The following is an 18,325-nucleotide window of genomic DNA, read 5'->3' on the forward strand; positions in this document are numbered from 1 at the left end:
TAGAATAGAATAGAATAGAATAGAATAGAATAGAATAGAATAGAATAGAATAGATATTGGAATATAGAATAGAATAGAATAGGAAATGGAATAGAATAGAATAGAATAGAATAGAATAGAATAGAATAGAATAGAGTAGAGTAGAGTAGAGTAGAGTAGAGTAGAGTAGAGTAGAGTAGAGTAGAGTAGAGTAGAGTAGAGTAGAGTAGAGTAGACTAGACTAGACTAGACTAGAGTAGAGTAGAACAGAATAGAACAGAATAGAGCAGGACAGGACAGGACAGGACAGGACAGGACAGGACAGAACAGAACAGAACAGAATAGAAAAAATGGAATGGAATAGAATAGAATAGAACATAGAGTAGAGTACAGTAAAGTAGAATAGAATAGAATTTTTTTTAAAAAAAATCCATGGGTCTGACATGCACCTGTTATTTGTAGCAGGGCGGGGGGGTGGAGGGGGGGGCACGGATGTAAAGGCAGCAGCCTCCCCTGGCTTTTTTCATTCCAGAAAACAACTAATGAAATTGATAGACCAAAAACTGCAATAGCTTGTTCAGAATTGCTGCCTAAATTACAAAAGACCAATCTCATAGACAGATAGAATATAAATCCTTTCTGACACTCAATTATACAAATTTTGATAGGGTGATGCAGTTGCATCGGTAGATACGTGGGCACCCCTTAAATACATACATTAATGTGGCTTTTCTCAGGAAAACATTTGCCACAAACCTTAGGCACAGCGAAATCCAATTAAGTATTTTGGTAAAGGAGGGGGACGCCCAGGTCAAACCCACCCCCCTCCATTCTCAAGGTCTGCTCCAAAACCTCCCTAATTTCTCTTTCGGAATGGTATCTTGTGATTTTTTTCCATCTGAAAGACTAATGTTTATTGCAGGAAACAAATGCCAAATTTGAAATGTGCCTTCATCCAGGCTACTTAAACTGTTCCAAAGTTTTGGAGGAAAAACAGTGGGCTATCAATCAAGCCGTCCAAGAAATAATGATAGAGATAGAGATATAGGGCTAGAATCAAGATCACATGATGTGTTAATACCACTTTACAAGTCCTTGGTAAGATCACCACTCAGAATGCTGCATCCAGTTTTGGTCACCACGATGTAAAAAAGATGTTGAGACTCTAGGAAGAGTGCAGAGAAGAGCAACAAAGATGATTAGGGGACTGGAGGCTAAAACATTTAAGGAACGGTTGCTGGAATTGGGGATGTCTCATTTAATGAAGAGAAGGACCAGGGGTGACATGATAGCAGCCTTCCAATATCTCAGGGGCTGCCCCAAAGAAGAGGGAGTCAAGCTATTCTCCAAAGCTTATCTGTGTTCTCCACGCCCATTTGCACCACTCAGGTGACCCTGAGATCACAGAGAAACCTCCGAGTGGCCTCAACGACTCTCTGAAAGAAGGCCAATGACCAGCTGTCTGCAAGGAGTATAAATACTTCCATTCCCCACCATCCAGTCAGAGCTGGAGAAGCTTCTGGGATGAGAAGCGAAACGTCTTCAAAGGAAAAACAAGAAAGTCCAGTTGCCTGCTGAAAAAAAAGGCACTTTTGGGACAACCCTGACCTGGATGATGGAGAATCTCCGCAGACATTTGATGCGGTGATGCTGTTATTTTGCCCTTTGCCTACAATTTATATAAAAAAAGAAATCAACCCAGGCAAAAAAGGAAGTGGTGCTTGCAGCCCCCGACTTAGAGCCATTTGTTTAGCAACCATTCAAAGTTACAGTAGCACTGAATAGCATTCATTTCAGCATCCCCCACAGTCACGTGGGCAAAATTTGGGCAGCCAGCCCCCCAGTGTGTATTTGCGATGGCTGCAACGTCCCCAGAGTCACGTGTTCACCGTTTGGGACTGTTATGTATCCAGGTGCAGGCATCTGCATAGCAGTGGCCACCAGGGGGCGTTGGCCTGGATGGTTTTGGCGGGAAACCCAGTTTTGGCGGGAAACCTAGGGCCAACCCCATTGGCTAGCCGCCTACCTGGCCAGGTATATAAGGAGGCCAGGTTGCCCTTATTCTTCAGTACGCACCCCCACACACAATAAAGAGCTGAACACGTACTCCAGCTGGCGTTTCTTCCTTGCATTGGACCCACTACATTACAGGGACCTTCCCATCTGTCTTTGAATGAGCAAAATAAATGGAGGAAGTCGGATCGGCTTCCCAGATTGGCTTAAGGATGGCGGCAAGAAAGTCTGTAAAACTTAACAGTGGCTTTCGCAGAAATTCTGCTGCCAGCTGTTGCCGTAAAGTGGAGTCTTGGGCTGTGCAGAAAGGAAAGCCGTAGCTGCACAGAAATATAACCCGTCGAAAGCATTTAAATAAGAATAAAAAGAAATGCTGTTTTTGAAGCTTCTAACAGAGCAGGCGTCAGATACGGATGAGATGGTTTTGGGGGGGTCAAGTCTCCAGCCTCTGAAAGAGGAATACAATAGAGATAATGGGAGATTTCAATTACCCTGACATCTGCCAGGAATCTAACTCTGCCAGAAGTCAGAGGACCAAGAAATTCTGATCTGCTCTTTCTGAGAACTGAGACTTTGGATGATTAAAGGCCTGAAGAACAGTGGCAGGAACCCACTGGGGCCCCCAAATTATTCTCCAAAGCACCGGAAGGCAGGACAAGAAGCAATGGATGGAAACTAACCAAGGAGAGAAGCAACCTGGAATTAAAGAGAAACTTCCTAACAGCGAGGACAATTAACCAGTGGAACAGGTTGCCTCCAGAAAGTTGTGAGAACTCCATCATTGGAGGTTTTTAAAAAGAGATTGGACAGACACTTGCTTGAAATGGTCTAGGGTCTCCTGTCTGAGCAGGGGGTTGGACTAGAACACAGGTCTGCATCCCGTGGCTCCGGAGCCGCATGCAGCTCTTTCAGCCGTCTCCTGCGGCTCCCAGTCCTCTGCCATGTGCAGTCCAAAAAAAAAACAACTGGGACTAAAAAAGTTCAACCAATCAATTCAAATATGCAGGGTAGGTGCATATCTCGCCTTGGCTCCACTCTTCAGTCAAACCCTGTTCTGCGCATGCGCGCATGTACACGCATGCGCACACATTTTTTGCGGCTCCCAGTTTTTCCTTTTGTGAGGGAACCGGTTCCGAGTGGCTCTTTCACTGTTTCAGGTTGCTGACCCCTGGACTAGAAGACCTCCAAGTTCCCTTCCAGATCTATTCTTAAAAACCTCCAGTGTTGGAGCACTTACAACTTCTGGAGGCAGGTTGTTCCACTGATTAATTGTTCTCACTGTCAGAGAGCAGGAAAGAAAAAGGAAGAGGAGATGAAGAAGAGAAAGGATGAAGGATGAAGAGATGAAGAGATAGGGAAAGAAAGAAGAGGAAGTAGAAGGATGTGGAGGAGGCCTTTTCAAATGGCCTCAACGATTCTCTAAAAGGAGGCAAATGACCAGCTCTCTGCAAGGAGTATAAATCCTTTCATTCCCCACCCTCCAGTCAGAGCTGAAGAAGTTTCTGGGATAAGAAGTGAAACGTCTTGAGAGGAAAAACGAGAACATCCAGTTGCCTCGTGAAAAAGCATCTTTGGGATATTCATAGCATATAACATATAATATGTAACGTTATTATTTCAGATCTCGGTATTTTTTTTCCCCATTGTAAATTTTACATCTTTATTTTATTGGCGTTTCCATATTTTGGATTCTGTATTTGTGCTTTATTGATAAATCAATCTACCCTCGTTGAATATTTTGAATTAGTGTGCTTATCCACATTTCTCCTCTTGTGAAAGTCAAGAAATTCTGTCCTGCCCTAGCTTTCTTTCTGTGCATATAAAATAAACGTATCCCTCGGTTTTTGAATGTTAATGTTTTTCCTTCCTTGTGAGACTTGAATGCAAGTCTCGGTAATTTTTCCAGTAATAATTCAGCCATTCTTATTCTCTCCTCAAAGCAAAACATGTTAGTTCAAAGATCCTTTAGATACGTCTCCGTAAACATGTTTCTGTGCATTTGGAGAAATAAATCTCCTGGCAAAATACATATTGATGATGCTGGGAAACTGCCAACTAGCCTGGAAGGAGGAGTGAAGTGAGGACCTAGCTTGGAGTCACCATCCAGACGTCCCCCAAGATGCAAGAAACCTTATCTTGGTTGTTTTCAAAGGAAGACAAGCAGTCTGCTGAGATTCTTGTAACAAAAGTGGCAAACAATGAAGTTGCTGATTTAAGCTGTTCCTGAGTGGCTCTGGTTGTTAGCCCCTGAAAATTAAAGTGCCTAATCTGTCGTTGACGTGACCAAAATATGACTGTCAAGAATGAAACTTTGGCAACTATGTGCCTCTTCGTTTCAATTTGCCCTTAGAGTAAGGAAGGGGGGAGGTGTTACTTTAGAATGGAGAAACAAAACCTCTACAATTCTGCTGAAGATTGTGAAAGCCTGAAACCTTTTCAAGGACACCACGGCAAGTGTGGAGAGGAAGCAGACAGTTCCCGTAACAAAGTGAAATTGTTTACATGAACAACGTGAGAGGTTTGGGGGTTTGGCCAGAGAAATTATTGTTTAATTCTGTGAAACTGGTGTCTGAGTACCTCAGAGTTAGTTTTGCTTTGGCTTTACCATGCACCGTGTATTCAATAAACAGAAAGATTTTCGGAAACAGAATGAACCTGGAGTTTTATTTGGATTCCCAAGCTGAATGTTGACAGTGACTACCTGAGCAAATTTTATAAGGGTACATAGCAAATCAGGGGCATGCTTCTTGAAATAAAACATCACCAAACTAAGAACACACCTCTTAGGTGGAAGACCAAGGAGGGCAATGAGAGAACACCGTGATGTGATGGCCCAGCAAACATTTTTATTAACTTATTTACACATATTACTCCAAGCCAAGCCAACACAGAGCAGCTAATATATCCTATTTATGCAAACAAGGTTAAAGAGTACGGAGTCTAAAGCACAAATAACATTACCATATAAATCACGGAGTCAAGGATGAATGGAACTCTACATTCATTAATCTCCAGATTAGAGAAATAAAGAAATAAAACCAATCCCTGGCTCTCAACGGACACTATTCAAAAGGAGCAGGCAGAACGTAACAGGATCTAAAAAGATCTTGACAGACCTGGGCCCTATCTATCCAACCCAATGAAATTTAATGTGGAGAAAAGCAAGGTTTTACACTTAGGCAGGAAAAAACCAAAGGTACGAGTACAGATTAGGCAAAACCTGGCTCAAGAACAGTCACTGTGAGAGGGACTTTGGAGTCCTAGTGGGCGATCACTTGACTATGAGCTAGTCCTGTGCGGCAGCAGCCGAAAAAGCTAATGCAATCCTTGGCTGCACAAGCAGAGGCATAGAATCAAAATCAAGTGAAGTATTAGCACCGCTTTATAAAACTTTAGTAAGGCCACACTTGGAATATACTACATCCAGTTCTGGTCGCCACATTACAAAAAAGATATTGAGACTTTGGAAAAAGTGCATAGAAGAGCAACTAGGATGATTAAAGGCCAGGTGACTAAAACATAAAAAGAACAATTGCAGGAACTGGGTATGGCTAGACTAGAGAAAAAGAAGGACTAGGAGGGACATGATAGCAGTATTACAATATTTGAGGGGGTCAACTTATTTTCCAAAGCACCCAGAGGGCAAGACAAGAAACAACAGATGGAAACTAAGCAAGGAGAGAAGCAACCTGGAATTAAGGAGAAACTTCCTAACAGTCAACCAGTGAAACTGTTTGCCATCATACGTTGTGGGTGCTCCAACACTGGAAGTTTTTAAGAAGAGACTGGACAGCCACTTGTCTGAATTGGTATAGGTTTAGGGTTACGTCACCATGAACTCAGAGAGCAAAGTGGACATTGCCAACAAATTTGGAGTGCTTGGGTATGGTTAGGAGGGCACTGACTTTTCTAGCCTGCCCTATCTATGTTTCCTGGTAAAATACATGGGAAAATCCCATTGGAGGAAAATTCCACTTAGGGTTAGGGTTAGGTCACCACGAACCCATAGAGCAAAATGGACATTGCCAACAAATTCAGAGTGCTTGGGTATGGTTAGGAGGGCAGTGACTTTTCTGGCCTGCCCTATCTGTTTCCTGGTAAAATACATGGGAAAATACCACTGGTAGAAAAATTCAACTTAGGGCAGTGATGGCAAACCTTTTAGAGACCGAGTGCCCAAACTGCAACCCAAAACCCACTTATGTATCATCGGGTGTGGGGTGGGTGTGGCCCATTGGGTGGGTGTGGCCCATTGGGTGGGCGTGGCCCATTGGGTGGGCATGGCCACAGTGGTAACAGCAGACTGGGTGGGACTAAAAACTTCAATCCATCAATTCCAACTTTGCGAGATCTTTTTTTTCCTGTGAGAAGGTGAAATTGATTGATTGATTGAAACTTTTTATTTTTTTGCACACGGCGGTGGAGGCCTAAAGCGAAAAGGTTTTATAAAACCCAGCTGAAGGCCTAGGACTGGGGCGACGGTGTGCGTGTCCACAGAGAGGGCTCTGTGTGCCACCTGTGGCACAGCTGCCATAGGTTTGCCACCACCGGTCTGTGTGAAGATAATTGGCAGTGATTCCCTTCTGTAAATTCTTACCAGTTAAACAGAAACATCTGGCAGAAGATGGTCCGAAGGATCTCCAGGCCCTAAATCAGAAACAATTAAATCATGCTCAGCAGTTTGTTGGTCTGACTCCCTGTCATCCTTACGATTGCTCTTATTAACCTCAGCTCACCGTAACTTTATATTTCGTGAGGACGATGGGTGCAACAGTTTGGGATTTCGCCTACGCTCAGTAACGCAAAAAATGTCATTATTTTCCATTCATCAAACTGGAAACGGATGAATGAATTTATACACCGAGGAAAACTTCCAAGAAATGAGGGATATTTTTTTTCTGCCCAGCTAGACAGCTTGCCTCAAAAATTGCCATCTCTGTTTTCGAGGAGCTACGAATGAGCAATTAAAACTTGTCAAAAAGACAGAATTGCTGACATAATCATCCAGACGTGAGATGAAAACGATGTGCTTGTTTGTTTATTCTTCCTTTCTTTCTGTTGGGGTACTTCTCCCTTTCTGTTGGCGGCTATTTCCCTCCAACCCCCCCCCCCGGGGAAAAAAAAGCAGTCCAAAAGGCTGGAAAGCTGTTAAAATTAAGGTAAAGGTAAAGGTTCCCCCGCACATGCGTGCTAGTCGTTTCCAACTCATCTCCGCTTCAAAGCCGAAGAGCCGGCGCTTGTCCGAGGACGTCTCTGTGGTCATGTGGCCGGCATGACTAGACGCCAAAGGCGCACGGAACGCTGTTACCTTCCCACCGTAGCGGTCCCTATTTTTCTACTTGCATTTTTATGTGCTTTCGAACTGCTAGGTTGGCAGAAGCTGGGACGAGTAACAGGCGCTCACTCTGTTACGCGGCACTCGGGATTTGACCCGCCAAACTGCCGACCTTCTGATCGACAAGCTCAGCGTCCTAACCCACTGAGCCACCGCGTCCCTTGTCTGTTAAAATTACTGACAACCTATTCAAGGGGGAAAATAAAGAAGACACCCAATCTTCTCAACCTGTTTCCAAGAAGTATGTGTGGTTCTTGAGCTGCACAGCTGTTTTTTTTGTTGTTGTTGTTTGTCTTGTCGGACATGTTTAAAGTGAGGTTCCTCTTGTGTTGAGCATTGTCAGGATCAAAGATCCTTCACTTCCTTCCGTCTAAACTTGGCAGTGCCCAGATCTTCTGTTCCTTCGCTCAGTTGGGTCATTGTGCTTCGGCTATTATTCCAGCAAGCAGCAGCTGGTTTCTTTATTATCCTGGCTGCTTTCCAGCTCCTGACACCCACCAACTCTTTTAAACAGGGACTCCTGTGTTTTGGAAAAGCTACCATAAGCTTCTGCCAACCTAGCAGTTCGAAAGCACGTAAAAATGCAAGTAGAAAAATAGGGACCACTCTGGTGGGAAGGTAACAGCGTTCCGTGCGCCTTTGGTGTCCAGTCATGCCAGCCACATGACCACGGAAGATGTCCTCGGACAAGCGCTGGCTCTTCGGCTTTGAAACGGAGATGAGCGCCGGTGTTCTGTACCAGCCTACTACCGGCCCTGCAGAAAAGGCAGGGACAACCCCTTTACAAACGGCCAGAGGCTGGAACTAAGCCTGCCAAATTTATTAACATAAAACAGAGCAAAACAAGACATGAACCATGAAACAGGAGCTATTCAAACAGTTGCCTTCAGCAAACCAGCCCTCCCACACATTCCCCTTTTAAACAGTTCAGGGCGTGGCTTCTCTCTGCCTCCTTCTGAGGTGCCCCATTGCCTTCCTCTGTTTACTCCTGATTGACTGCCTCCTGTGTCGGGCGTCCTTGAACAGGGCCAGCTGTGGGTCGTCTTCATCCACACTGTCAGGCTCACACAGCTGGGTCTGCGTCATAACCAGATGGGAGGGGCCTGGCTGAGGGCTCTGCGGAGCCTCAAGGTCATCATCAAGCTCTCCAACACCCTCAGCAAGCTCTCCAACACCCCCCTCCTCCTCCTCTGAATCGTCCGACCCAACTGCCGAACCCACAGGCTGACCCTGAATCACAACAACCGGCCCCTAGAGTCGGAAACGACTAGCACGCATGTGCGGGGGAACCTTTACCTTTACCTTTTACCACAAGGGAATGCAAAAAACACGTTGGCATGACTAATTGGCTTTCTTATGCCAAGAGGTGACCAGCTGCAATTTCCAGAACTTTGGAACCAAAATGAATCACTATTGGATCTCTTTTCATCAGCCAAATCTATCTGGCTCATCCTAGTCAGGATCAAAACACTGCACGCAAAAAAAAAGGAAACGTTTCATGGGGTTCCTCGGCTCCACTCGAGCTTCTCATCTTCAAGCCCTTTTGAAATAAAACAAAATTAAGCATCGCTGCCCAGTCCAGAGTCCATTTTTAATAACTAAAAATAAAATGACATGCAAAGACAGTAAATTATTAAATGAGACTTATTCTGCAGATGATACCACTCTGATGGCAGAAAGTGAGGAGGAACTAAAGAGCCTCTTGTTGCAGGTGAAGAAGGAGAGTGCAAAAGTTGGGTTGAAACTCAACATTAAGAAAACCAAGATCATGGCATCCGGCCCTCTCACTTCCTGGCAAATAGATGGGGAAGAAATGGAGGTGGTGACAGATTTTATTTTCCTGGGCTCCAAGATCACCGCAGATGGGGACTGTAGCCAAGAAATTAAAAGACGCTTGCTCCTTGGGAGGAAAGCCATGGCAAATCTAGACAGCACACTAAAAAGCAGAGACATCACCCTGCCAACAAAAGTGCATATAGTCAAGGCCATGGTCTTCCCAGTTGCAATGTACGGCTGTGAAAGTTAGACCGTAAGAAAGGCTGAGTGCCAAAGAATTGAAGGGACATCGGTAGATAATGTTTCCCTTGGCAGCCCCATCTGAACAGATGAACTTGCAAACTTTGATTGGCTTAGTTTGTAAAGACTCGGAAAGCAGCTGGGAGACCCCAGACTTCAAGAGCTATCTCCAATCATATGGAAGGGTGCTCAAGAGGATTAGACCTCTTTAATGACAATGAGTCCCCGTTCTGTGGAGACTACCAAGGAACCGAGAGTGAAGTAGTTCGGTTGTTTAGTGCTGGAAGCTTCCAAGGGAACATTTTACGTCCGCTTGGAATGTGGAGACAATAGCAAAGCTGTGAGAAAGATGCAACCTCACCATCGCTGGGAGCTCTGAGCTGACACCAACAGCTCGTTCCGAGTAACCTTTCGGTGCAAGTCTGGAAACAGCGCTCATTTAAGTTCCTAATATTGCAGCAAAATATGGATAACGCTCTGCGGTGGTTGGGAAAAGGAAGAGTCAGTAGTCTGCAGTAACAGCAGGACTGGGAAATGGTTTTTTAGCACAGCATTTTTCAAAGTGAGACCCAAGGAACGTTGGGCTTTCTGAGAAACGGAATAAGGACATCACGGAGGAGACACAATAGCCCATTGGCTTTTGCTAAAGATTGTTTATTGGTGACCATTTGGGATACAACGCGGCCAGCCAAGTACATAAAAACAAGCTTTGTGAAATTATGTGCGGGGTAGAGAAAACAAGGAGAGAGAAATGTTAGTCCTTCTTGCATAATCTCCAAATTCATGATCCTGCAAAGCAAGTAGAACAAATTCAGAAAAGTAAAATGTAGTATAGTAAAATGGGAAATGTAGTGCAGTCAGGGGTCAGCCAATAAATTAATTGGCTATTGTGGCTAAACGGTGTTGCCAAAATGAGGGGTAAAGTCCTAATAACAAAGCTTAGTGGGCGCTACAGAAGGACCAAGACTTTGACAGGTTCTACAAAAACTGACTGTTGAACTTCTGCAGGAAAAGAGGATAGACCATGCAGGTTTCCAATTCTTCTCTGAGCTTGTTTTCTTGAAGACATCTCAGTACCCAACTAGGTAACATCAAAAATGCTAGAAGGGACTGGGTTTGTGAGGAGGAGGAGGAGGAGGAGGAGGAGGAGGGGGGGGAGGAGGAGGAGGAGGAGAAGAGGAGGGGGGAGGAGGAGGAGAAGGAGAAGGAGAAGAGGAGGAGAAGGAGAAGGAGGAGGAGGAGGAGGAAGGGGAAGGGGAAGAGGAGGAGGAAGAAGGAGAAGGAGGAGAAGGAGAAGAAGAAGAAGGAGAAGAAGAAGGAGAAGGAGGAGGAGGAGGAGGAGGAGGAGGAGAAGAAGAGAAGAAGAAGAAGGAGAAGGAGAAGGAGAAGGAGAAGGAGGAGGAGGAGGAGGAGGAGGAGAGGAGAAGGAGGAGAAGGAGAAGAAGAAGAAGAAGAAGAAGAAGAAGAAGAAGAAGAAGAAGAAGAAGAAGAAGAAGAAGAAGAAGAAGAAGAAGAAGAAGAGGAGGAGGAGGAGGAGGAGAAGAGGAGGAGGAGAAGAAGAGGAGGAGGAGGAGGAGGAGGAGGAGGAGGAGGAGGAGGAGGAGGAGGAGAAGAAGAAGAAGAAGAAGAAGAAGAAGAAGAAGAAGAAGAAGAAGAAGAAGAAGAAGAAGAAGAAGAAGAAGACGACTATGGATTCCTTGGTGCTCTCTGAGCTTGGTGATTTTCTTGCAGACATTTCATGACCCAACTAGGTAACATCATCAGTGCTGAAAAAAAAGAGAGCTTTGCTCTCTTTTTATATACTAGGGGTTTGTCCTGTAAGTGTTGGTGTGAGTGGTCTTGCTGGTTCCTTGATTAGGCTGTTTTCTACTGCTCGTTTGCTTGTCTGAGTTGGTAATTCCTTGATTGGAGTATTGTTTACTTCTTGATTGCTGGTCTAGTATTAATCTTGGTGTCAGTCTCTGCTTATTTGGTTGCTGATTGCTGGAGAGGAAGTGTTTGGGTCTTTTTGTTTCCTTTTTGGCTTTTTGCATGTCTATTTTGAGTGGTCTGTAAATGTTGTTTATCTCTATGTGCCTGTTGATTGCTGATTTTTCTGAGTGCCAGGCTGCCAGGAATTCTCCAGAATTGGCTTGGTCTAGGACAGGGGTAGGCAACCTTGGCTCTTTTATGACTAGTGGACTTTAACTCCCAGAATTCCTGAGCCAGCATAGCTAGGAGTTGAAGTCCACTAGTCATAAAAGAGCTAAGGTTGCCTACCCCTGGTTTAGGATCTCCGATTCAGCTGGATTCTTCCCACCATTGCAGTTGAAGTTGGAGAAGACAGCTGAACATGCTTGACAGCAGTCTCACATCTCAGCTAGACCATTTTAAATTACAAAGCATATGTAGTACAGTACAGATTCATAGTTCTTGCTGGCATGCAAGGATTTCTGGGCAGAAAAACTAGTGCCATGTGGTACTTTTCTTTAAAAAAAAAAGCAATCATTCAAGTTCAGCCATGGTAAAAAAAATTACCAATCGTTGGAAAGAGTTTGAAAGGACATTTGCAGCTTTGTGCTTCAAATGTTAATGGTGTTAGCCCAGACGATGGTTATCGGTAGCTCCTGAAGAAACGAGATAGTTCATCCCTCTGAACAGGGGTCTTCAAACTTGGCCCTTTTAGGACTTGTGAACTTCAACTCCCTGTCAACGCTGCTAGCATCAGATGTTTTTGCATTGACAACAGATGGAGATGCAGCCATTTTCTTCTTTTTGCTTTAGAGTTAGATGATGCTGGTGGGGGGGGGAGGAATGTGCATGAGGATCTAGCTAGACATAATAATACTGAAATTAGTGTGAGAACCAAGGTTATTGAAAGAAGAGATGATAAAGAATTGGCAGGCTGGAAAGGCGGAGGGGAAGCTCACACTTCAAGCTAATTGGGGAATGTGATTCATGACTGTTAATTGGGGGAGGGAATTGTGCTTTGATACTATGTGCTCAGGGGAGGGGAACTCAGTTTTGGCTTCGACTATGTTAGTGCTGATGCTGTGCTACTCAAATAAAGATTCTTTAAGGTAAACAATGCCTCGAAGTTCTTTGAAGAGTTTCATCTGTTCAAACTGTGACACTCCCAGAATTCCTCAGCCAGGCACGCTGGCTGAGGAATTCTGGGAGTTGAAGTCCACAAGTCATAAAAGGGCCAAGTTTGAAGACACCTGCCTCTGAGGAAGGAAGCGAAGTCCCTTGATAGTTGGGGCTACACATGCTCCAAACATGTTTTGGGAGAAGGGCTTTGGACTCAACACTGCAGTGAGTGCTTCTCTGCTGACAGTATAAGCAGTCTATTACAGACTTGGGCCAGAGTACAGGGGAAAACACCAACCATAAAAGTGAACCTCGTAAAATTGTAACTAAAATTTAATGTAATTTTACCTCACCCTGATTCCCATGAAAAATATAACCTACTGCAAAGTCTTGCTAAAAATAAAATAAAAATGATTTGTGATCCTTACTGTATCACATTGGAGATTCTATCAACCAGAAAAATAATTAATATTCATCCAGGGCAATTTGCCATTGTTCTAGCATTATTATTATTATTAATTATTATTATTATTATTATTATTATTATTATTATTATTATTATTATTATTATTGTTGTTGTTGTTGTTGTTGTTGTTATTGTTATTGTTGTTGTTGTTGTTGTTGTTGTTGTTATCTGGAAATACCTTGAGCAAGAATCAAAACAGGACTTGTTTTACACACACACACACACACACACATACACACACACATATGCATGCATATCTCTTCAACTGACTCATCTTCCTATCATCACAAAGAGCTAGAATATTGTTGTATCCAATTACTCAGGAAAAGAAACAATTAAATGAGGTCTGTGGTTTAACTTTGCTTATTTTCTTTTTTTAATAAATGTGTTATTAATTTTCTGTTTTCACAAACAAGTGCTCAATAGACAATGTGATGACTGAGTCCCTTAAACATTCGATGATACATATAGGTTTTTCCAACTAGGTCCAATGTTACACCCACCAGTACATCGTCTCTTCTGGGAATAACCATTTTTCCACATTAAGCAAATACAATTCTTTTTATTGTTAGTAAACATACAATTACATACTAACATTTGTTACATTTTTCTAATAATAATATCAGTTTAAAATATCTTTCCTAGCCAAAACATATCTTAATTGCATTTGCATTCAACTTCCACTTATTTAATCCATATCCGTACTAGAGAAGGAGGGAGGTTTAATGAATATCAACAGGCTAGCTCTTCCAAAAACACTTTAACCAAATTATTTCTCTTGTTTCAAATAATATATACAAAAATAGAGGAAGAATTATTTGATGATCCAAATGCACTGACCAGGAAAGTTAGTTGGCAAAGAAAGAAAGCTAGAGTAAGATTGAAAGAAACAGAAGCTGGGGATGCTATACTATTGATTAGAGGTTTGAATATGGTTAAGAATAGTTTGTTAGAAACAGAAGCTTTTTTATAACTAGATAGCTAAGATTTGTAATCAGAATATTATACTTTAGCAGGAAAAGGGAAATAAGAATATGTTAAGAACTTTGAATAAGGGTTGAGCTTGTCGATCAGAAGGTCGGCAGTTTGGCGGGTCAAATCCCGAGTGCCACGTAACAGAGTGAGCACCTGTTACTTGTCCTAGCTTCTGCCAACCTAGCAGTTCGAAAGCACATAAAAATGCAAGTAGAAAAATAGGGTCCACTATGGTGGGAAGGTAACAGCGTTCTGTGCGCCTTTGGCGTCTAGTCATGCCGGCCACATGACCACGGAGACGTCCTCGGACAAGCGCTGGCTCTTCGGCTTTGAAACAGAGATGAGCACCAGCCCCTAGAGTCAGAAATGACTAGCACGCATGTGCGGGGGAACCTTTACCTTTACCTTTACCTTTGGCTGCCCAAATATAACTTGTTTTGTAATTATAAATGATTGGGATACTGAACATGGATGGGAAATTAAAACTGAAAATAAAGCAAAAACTTTGCTTATTTTCAATATCTACGTCCCTGTGGTAGAATGGCAGAACTTTTATTTTTATTTTGCAGCCATTTGTCCATTCATCACAGATACCCCGAAGAAAAATGTATGCATAATAAATAAAATACAGTATCTGGATGATCACATCTGGCTGATGTGTGAGAAGCCCATTCCCCACAATTTATTTGTATGGAGAGAAAGAGAGAGAGAAATAGAGAAATAGAGAGAGAGAAATAGAGAGAGAGAGAAATAGAGAGAGAAATAGAGAAATAGAGAGAGAATTAGAGAGAGAAATAAAGAGAGAAATAGAGAGAGAAATAGAAATGAGAAATAGAGAGAAATAGAGAGAGAAATAGAGAAATAGAGAGAGAATTAGAGAGAGAAATAAAGAGAGAAATAGAGAGAGAAATAGAGAAATGAGAAATAGAGAGAAATAGAGAGAGAAATAGAGAAATAGAGAGAGAATTAGAGAGAGAAATAAAGAGAAAAATAGAGAGAGAAATAGAGAAATGAGAAATAGAGAGAGAAATAGAGAAATAAAGAGAGAAATATACATAGAGAGAAATAAAGAGAGAAATATATAGAGAGAGAGAGAAAGAGAAAGAGAAAGAGAGAGAAAGAGAAAGAGAGATATTGATTAGATGCTTAGATTACTCTATGCACAAGCAATCCATTTCTTAGGTAATACAAAAATAAAACCCCTTTCTTTTAATCCAGACAGAATTTGAAAACTCTTCCTTCGGATGTTAGACATTCTTCCTAGGAAGTTAGTTCAATGCAACTCAGCGTTGTTCTTCCAGTTCATCAGAAATTGACACTCTTCTGAGTCACTCCTCTGCAGGATGATTTTAGTGCCAAAGCAATAAGACAACAGCGGAAAATGTATACAAAGCATCTTGAAGGGCACAACCTTAGGAGAACTCTGCAGATGTGACAAATAACAGCAGAGAAGGCAAAACTGCTTTCCAATTCCCTTATTAATCATTTGGGTCGTCCGTACCTCTGTGCAAATTTTGCAAGCCTCTTCCATACAGGTGGAGGTTAAATCTGAACAAACTTTACTCAGAGGGAAGGAACAGGGTTTTTCCATGAAATGAACTGTCAGAACAAAAATAAGTTTAACTTTTGCCAAAACTTAGAAGTTAAAGGAGGACACTGGAGGGTGATCTATTATTCCAGAGTTATTTTGTCTCTGAATTCATGGACAAGTCTTGACATGTGGGAGCAGTGCTCTCCAACCAGTCCAGGACATTTGGAAGAACGTCCAACCTTCAACTTGCAAAAAGAAAGAATTTGGCAAAGGAGAATATTTTTGTAGCTCACGGCTGAACTGTGGGGTTCTGGGTGCTCTTTGAGCTTGGCTCTTTTCTTGCAGACGTTTCATGACCCAACTAGGGAACATCATCAGAGAAGGAAGGAAGGAAGGAAGGAAAGAAGGAAGGAAGGAAGGAAGGAAGGAGGAGGAGGAGGAGGAGGAGGAGGAGGAGGAGAAGAAGAAGAAGAAGAAGAAGAAGAAGAAGAAGAAGAAGAAGAAGAAGAAGAAGAAGAAGAAGAAGAAGAAGAAGAAGAAGAAGAAGAAGAGGAGGAGGAGGAGGAGGAGGAGGAGGAGGAGGAGGAGGAAGAGGAGGAGAGGAGGAGGAGGAGGAGGAGGAGGAAGAGGAGGAGGAGGAGGAGTATCCTTGGTGCTTTATGAACTGGGTTCTTTTCTTACAGTTGTTTTATTACCCAACTAGATAGCATCAACAGTGTTATTTACTAACACACTTTTACTTGCAAGGATGATGTGATCTAGTCTGGTAATGAAATGTCTGCCAGAAAATAACCAAGCTCAAGGACCCCCACAGAAATGACTTGGATTTTTCTCTCCATATTTTGTGCTACGGGTTAATAGAATTATTTCAAGAAGAAATAGAAATCTTGCAAAACATTCTCCCACTATCTTTTGTCAGGCTCCTGCACTTCTGCACAATTTTTTTTTTAAAAAAACCACACACCATTGACTCCTCTTCCTTATTGGCAAAACAAGCAAGTTATAACTTCGTTTCCACCTTTTAAAACAACCAAGGGTGGAGTACTATATCACAGGATTTTGCTTAAGGAGCTAAACAAGAAAATATATGATAATCTTTCAAGCAGCCAGCAGTGTACTATATGCAATTATTCATGCAGTTCTTCAGTTTGTGAGTTCAATCAGAAAATGTTTAAACCAAAATAAACCATGAAGCATCCTTAATCTCCGAAAGAAAACACATTCCTTATACATCTATCCTAATGTTTCTTCCAAAATCTGATCCTTTGAACACATAGGATCTCTTATATCACCATTATAAAACAACCAAACTCTCTCTCTCTCTCTCTCTCTCTCTGTCTCTCTCTCTCTCTCTCTCTCTCTCTCTCTCTCCCTCTCTCCCCCACCCCCCTTAGTTTGTAGGCAGAAAAATACATTTACATTTTAAATGCTACACAGCCAGTCACGCTGTGATTTTGGCTGCACTTCGTGAAATATTAAAGAGTTCCTCTTTATGGAATTCTGAAATTACTTCTAACTTAGAACTTTTTTATATAGCTTTAAACTCGCTAGGTTATTTTGATTTTTTTTACACAGGGAGAAAATAACACTAATAATAATAATAACAACAACAAAAACGAACAAAAAATAAAAGCAAAAACTTTTTAAGAAACTTACTTTTTTTCCCGGTAATGAAATTCAAGGACACAGAGGTCACCAAGGCAATTTAGCTTCATTGCCTGTTTGTCTGAGAGTACGTTCTGCAGGACAAAATGTGCCCCAGTATCTGTTTTCAAGTGACATCTCCCCAAAATATTCATCTCTTCCCCAGCCCACAGCAAAGACCTCTTAAAATTGTCTTCACCCATTCCAGCTTTAAGTTATTGATTGTCCTCTTCTCCCAGCAAAATTTTTGTCTCTAGGTTGAAAGCAGGGGGTGGAATATTCCCCCATCCTTTCTGGCCATTGCCCTTGGAGGCCACTTTGACTTGGACTGTGTCCTGCTTCTGGTATCAAATACACACTCATGCATATACACTTGCTCTGGAAATTAGCAGTTTAGTCAAGGTCAATGAGATAGCAGCAGACAAGAAGCACAAGCCAAACCAGAGTCTAAATCTTTGATGAAGATATTGAAGCTTAAGGGCTTAAGACACAGCCTTGGGGTACCCCACTGCATACTTCCCTCCATGTAGATGCGGTTCCGTTGAACTACAACTGCACCACAACAGATTCTATATCATAAAGATTGCTGCTTCCACTTACCAACTGCTCTGTGTTATAAGTGAGCCCAAATAAACCTCTCCATTCCTAGAATTATAATTTCAATCAATCAATCAATCAATCAATCAGAATAGAGCTGGAAGGGACCTCGGAGGTCTTCCAGTCCAACCGCCTGCTCAAGCAGGAGACCCTAGACCATTTCAGACAAATGGCTGTCCAGTCTCTTCTTAAAAACCTCCAGTGATGAAGGACCCACAACTTCTGGAGGCAGGATGTTCCACTGGTTAATTGTTCTCACTCTCCCATGGTGAGCGGCATTGCCTATCATTATATCCCAACAATGAAATCTACATATATATTTTTACAAGTCCCCCGATTTTGCTCTTAATAAGCAGCCATCAACCCAGCAGCTGGTCTGCTCCATTCCCCTGTGGCTGTGTTCAAGTGATAAATTGTTTAACCTTGACAGAATTTCAAATACGTTAGCTACCTATGAAATAGTAAATTAACAAGTTTCATGTCTGCAATTAATGTTAGTTATTGCTGTCCTTAGACACAACTCTGGCTGTTTTCCTGAAGGCACTGCCAGACTTCTGAACAGTATATTTGATGGCCAACTCAACATTGTTCATTAGCTGTGAGATCCAGAAATAAACATAAGCCAAAAGAAAAACAGAGGTAGAGGAGAGAGATTGGTGATATATCTAATCTAATTTCCTTTAAAATATCATCTCGATGA

This window comes from Vipera berus (assembly GCF_964194415.1).
Source record: "Vipera berus genome assembly, chromosome: 7".
Classification (NCBI taxonomy): Eukaryota; Metazoa; Chordata; class Lepidosauria; order Squamata; family Viperidae; genus Vipera; species Vipera berus.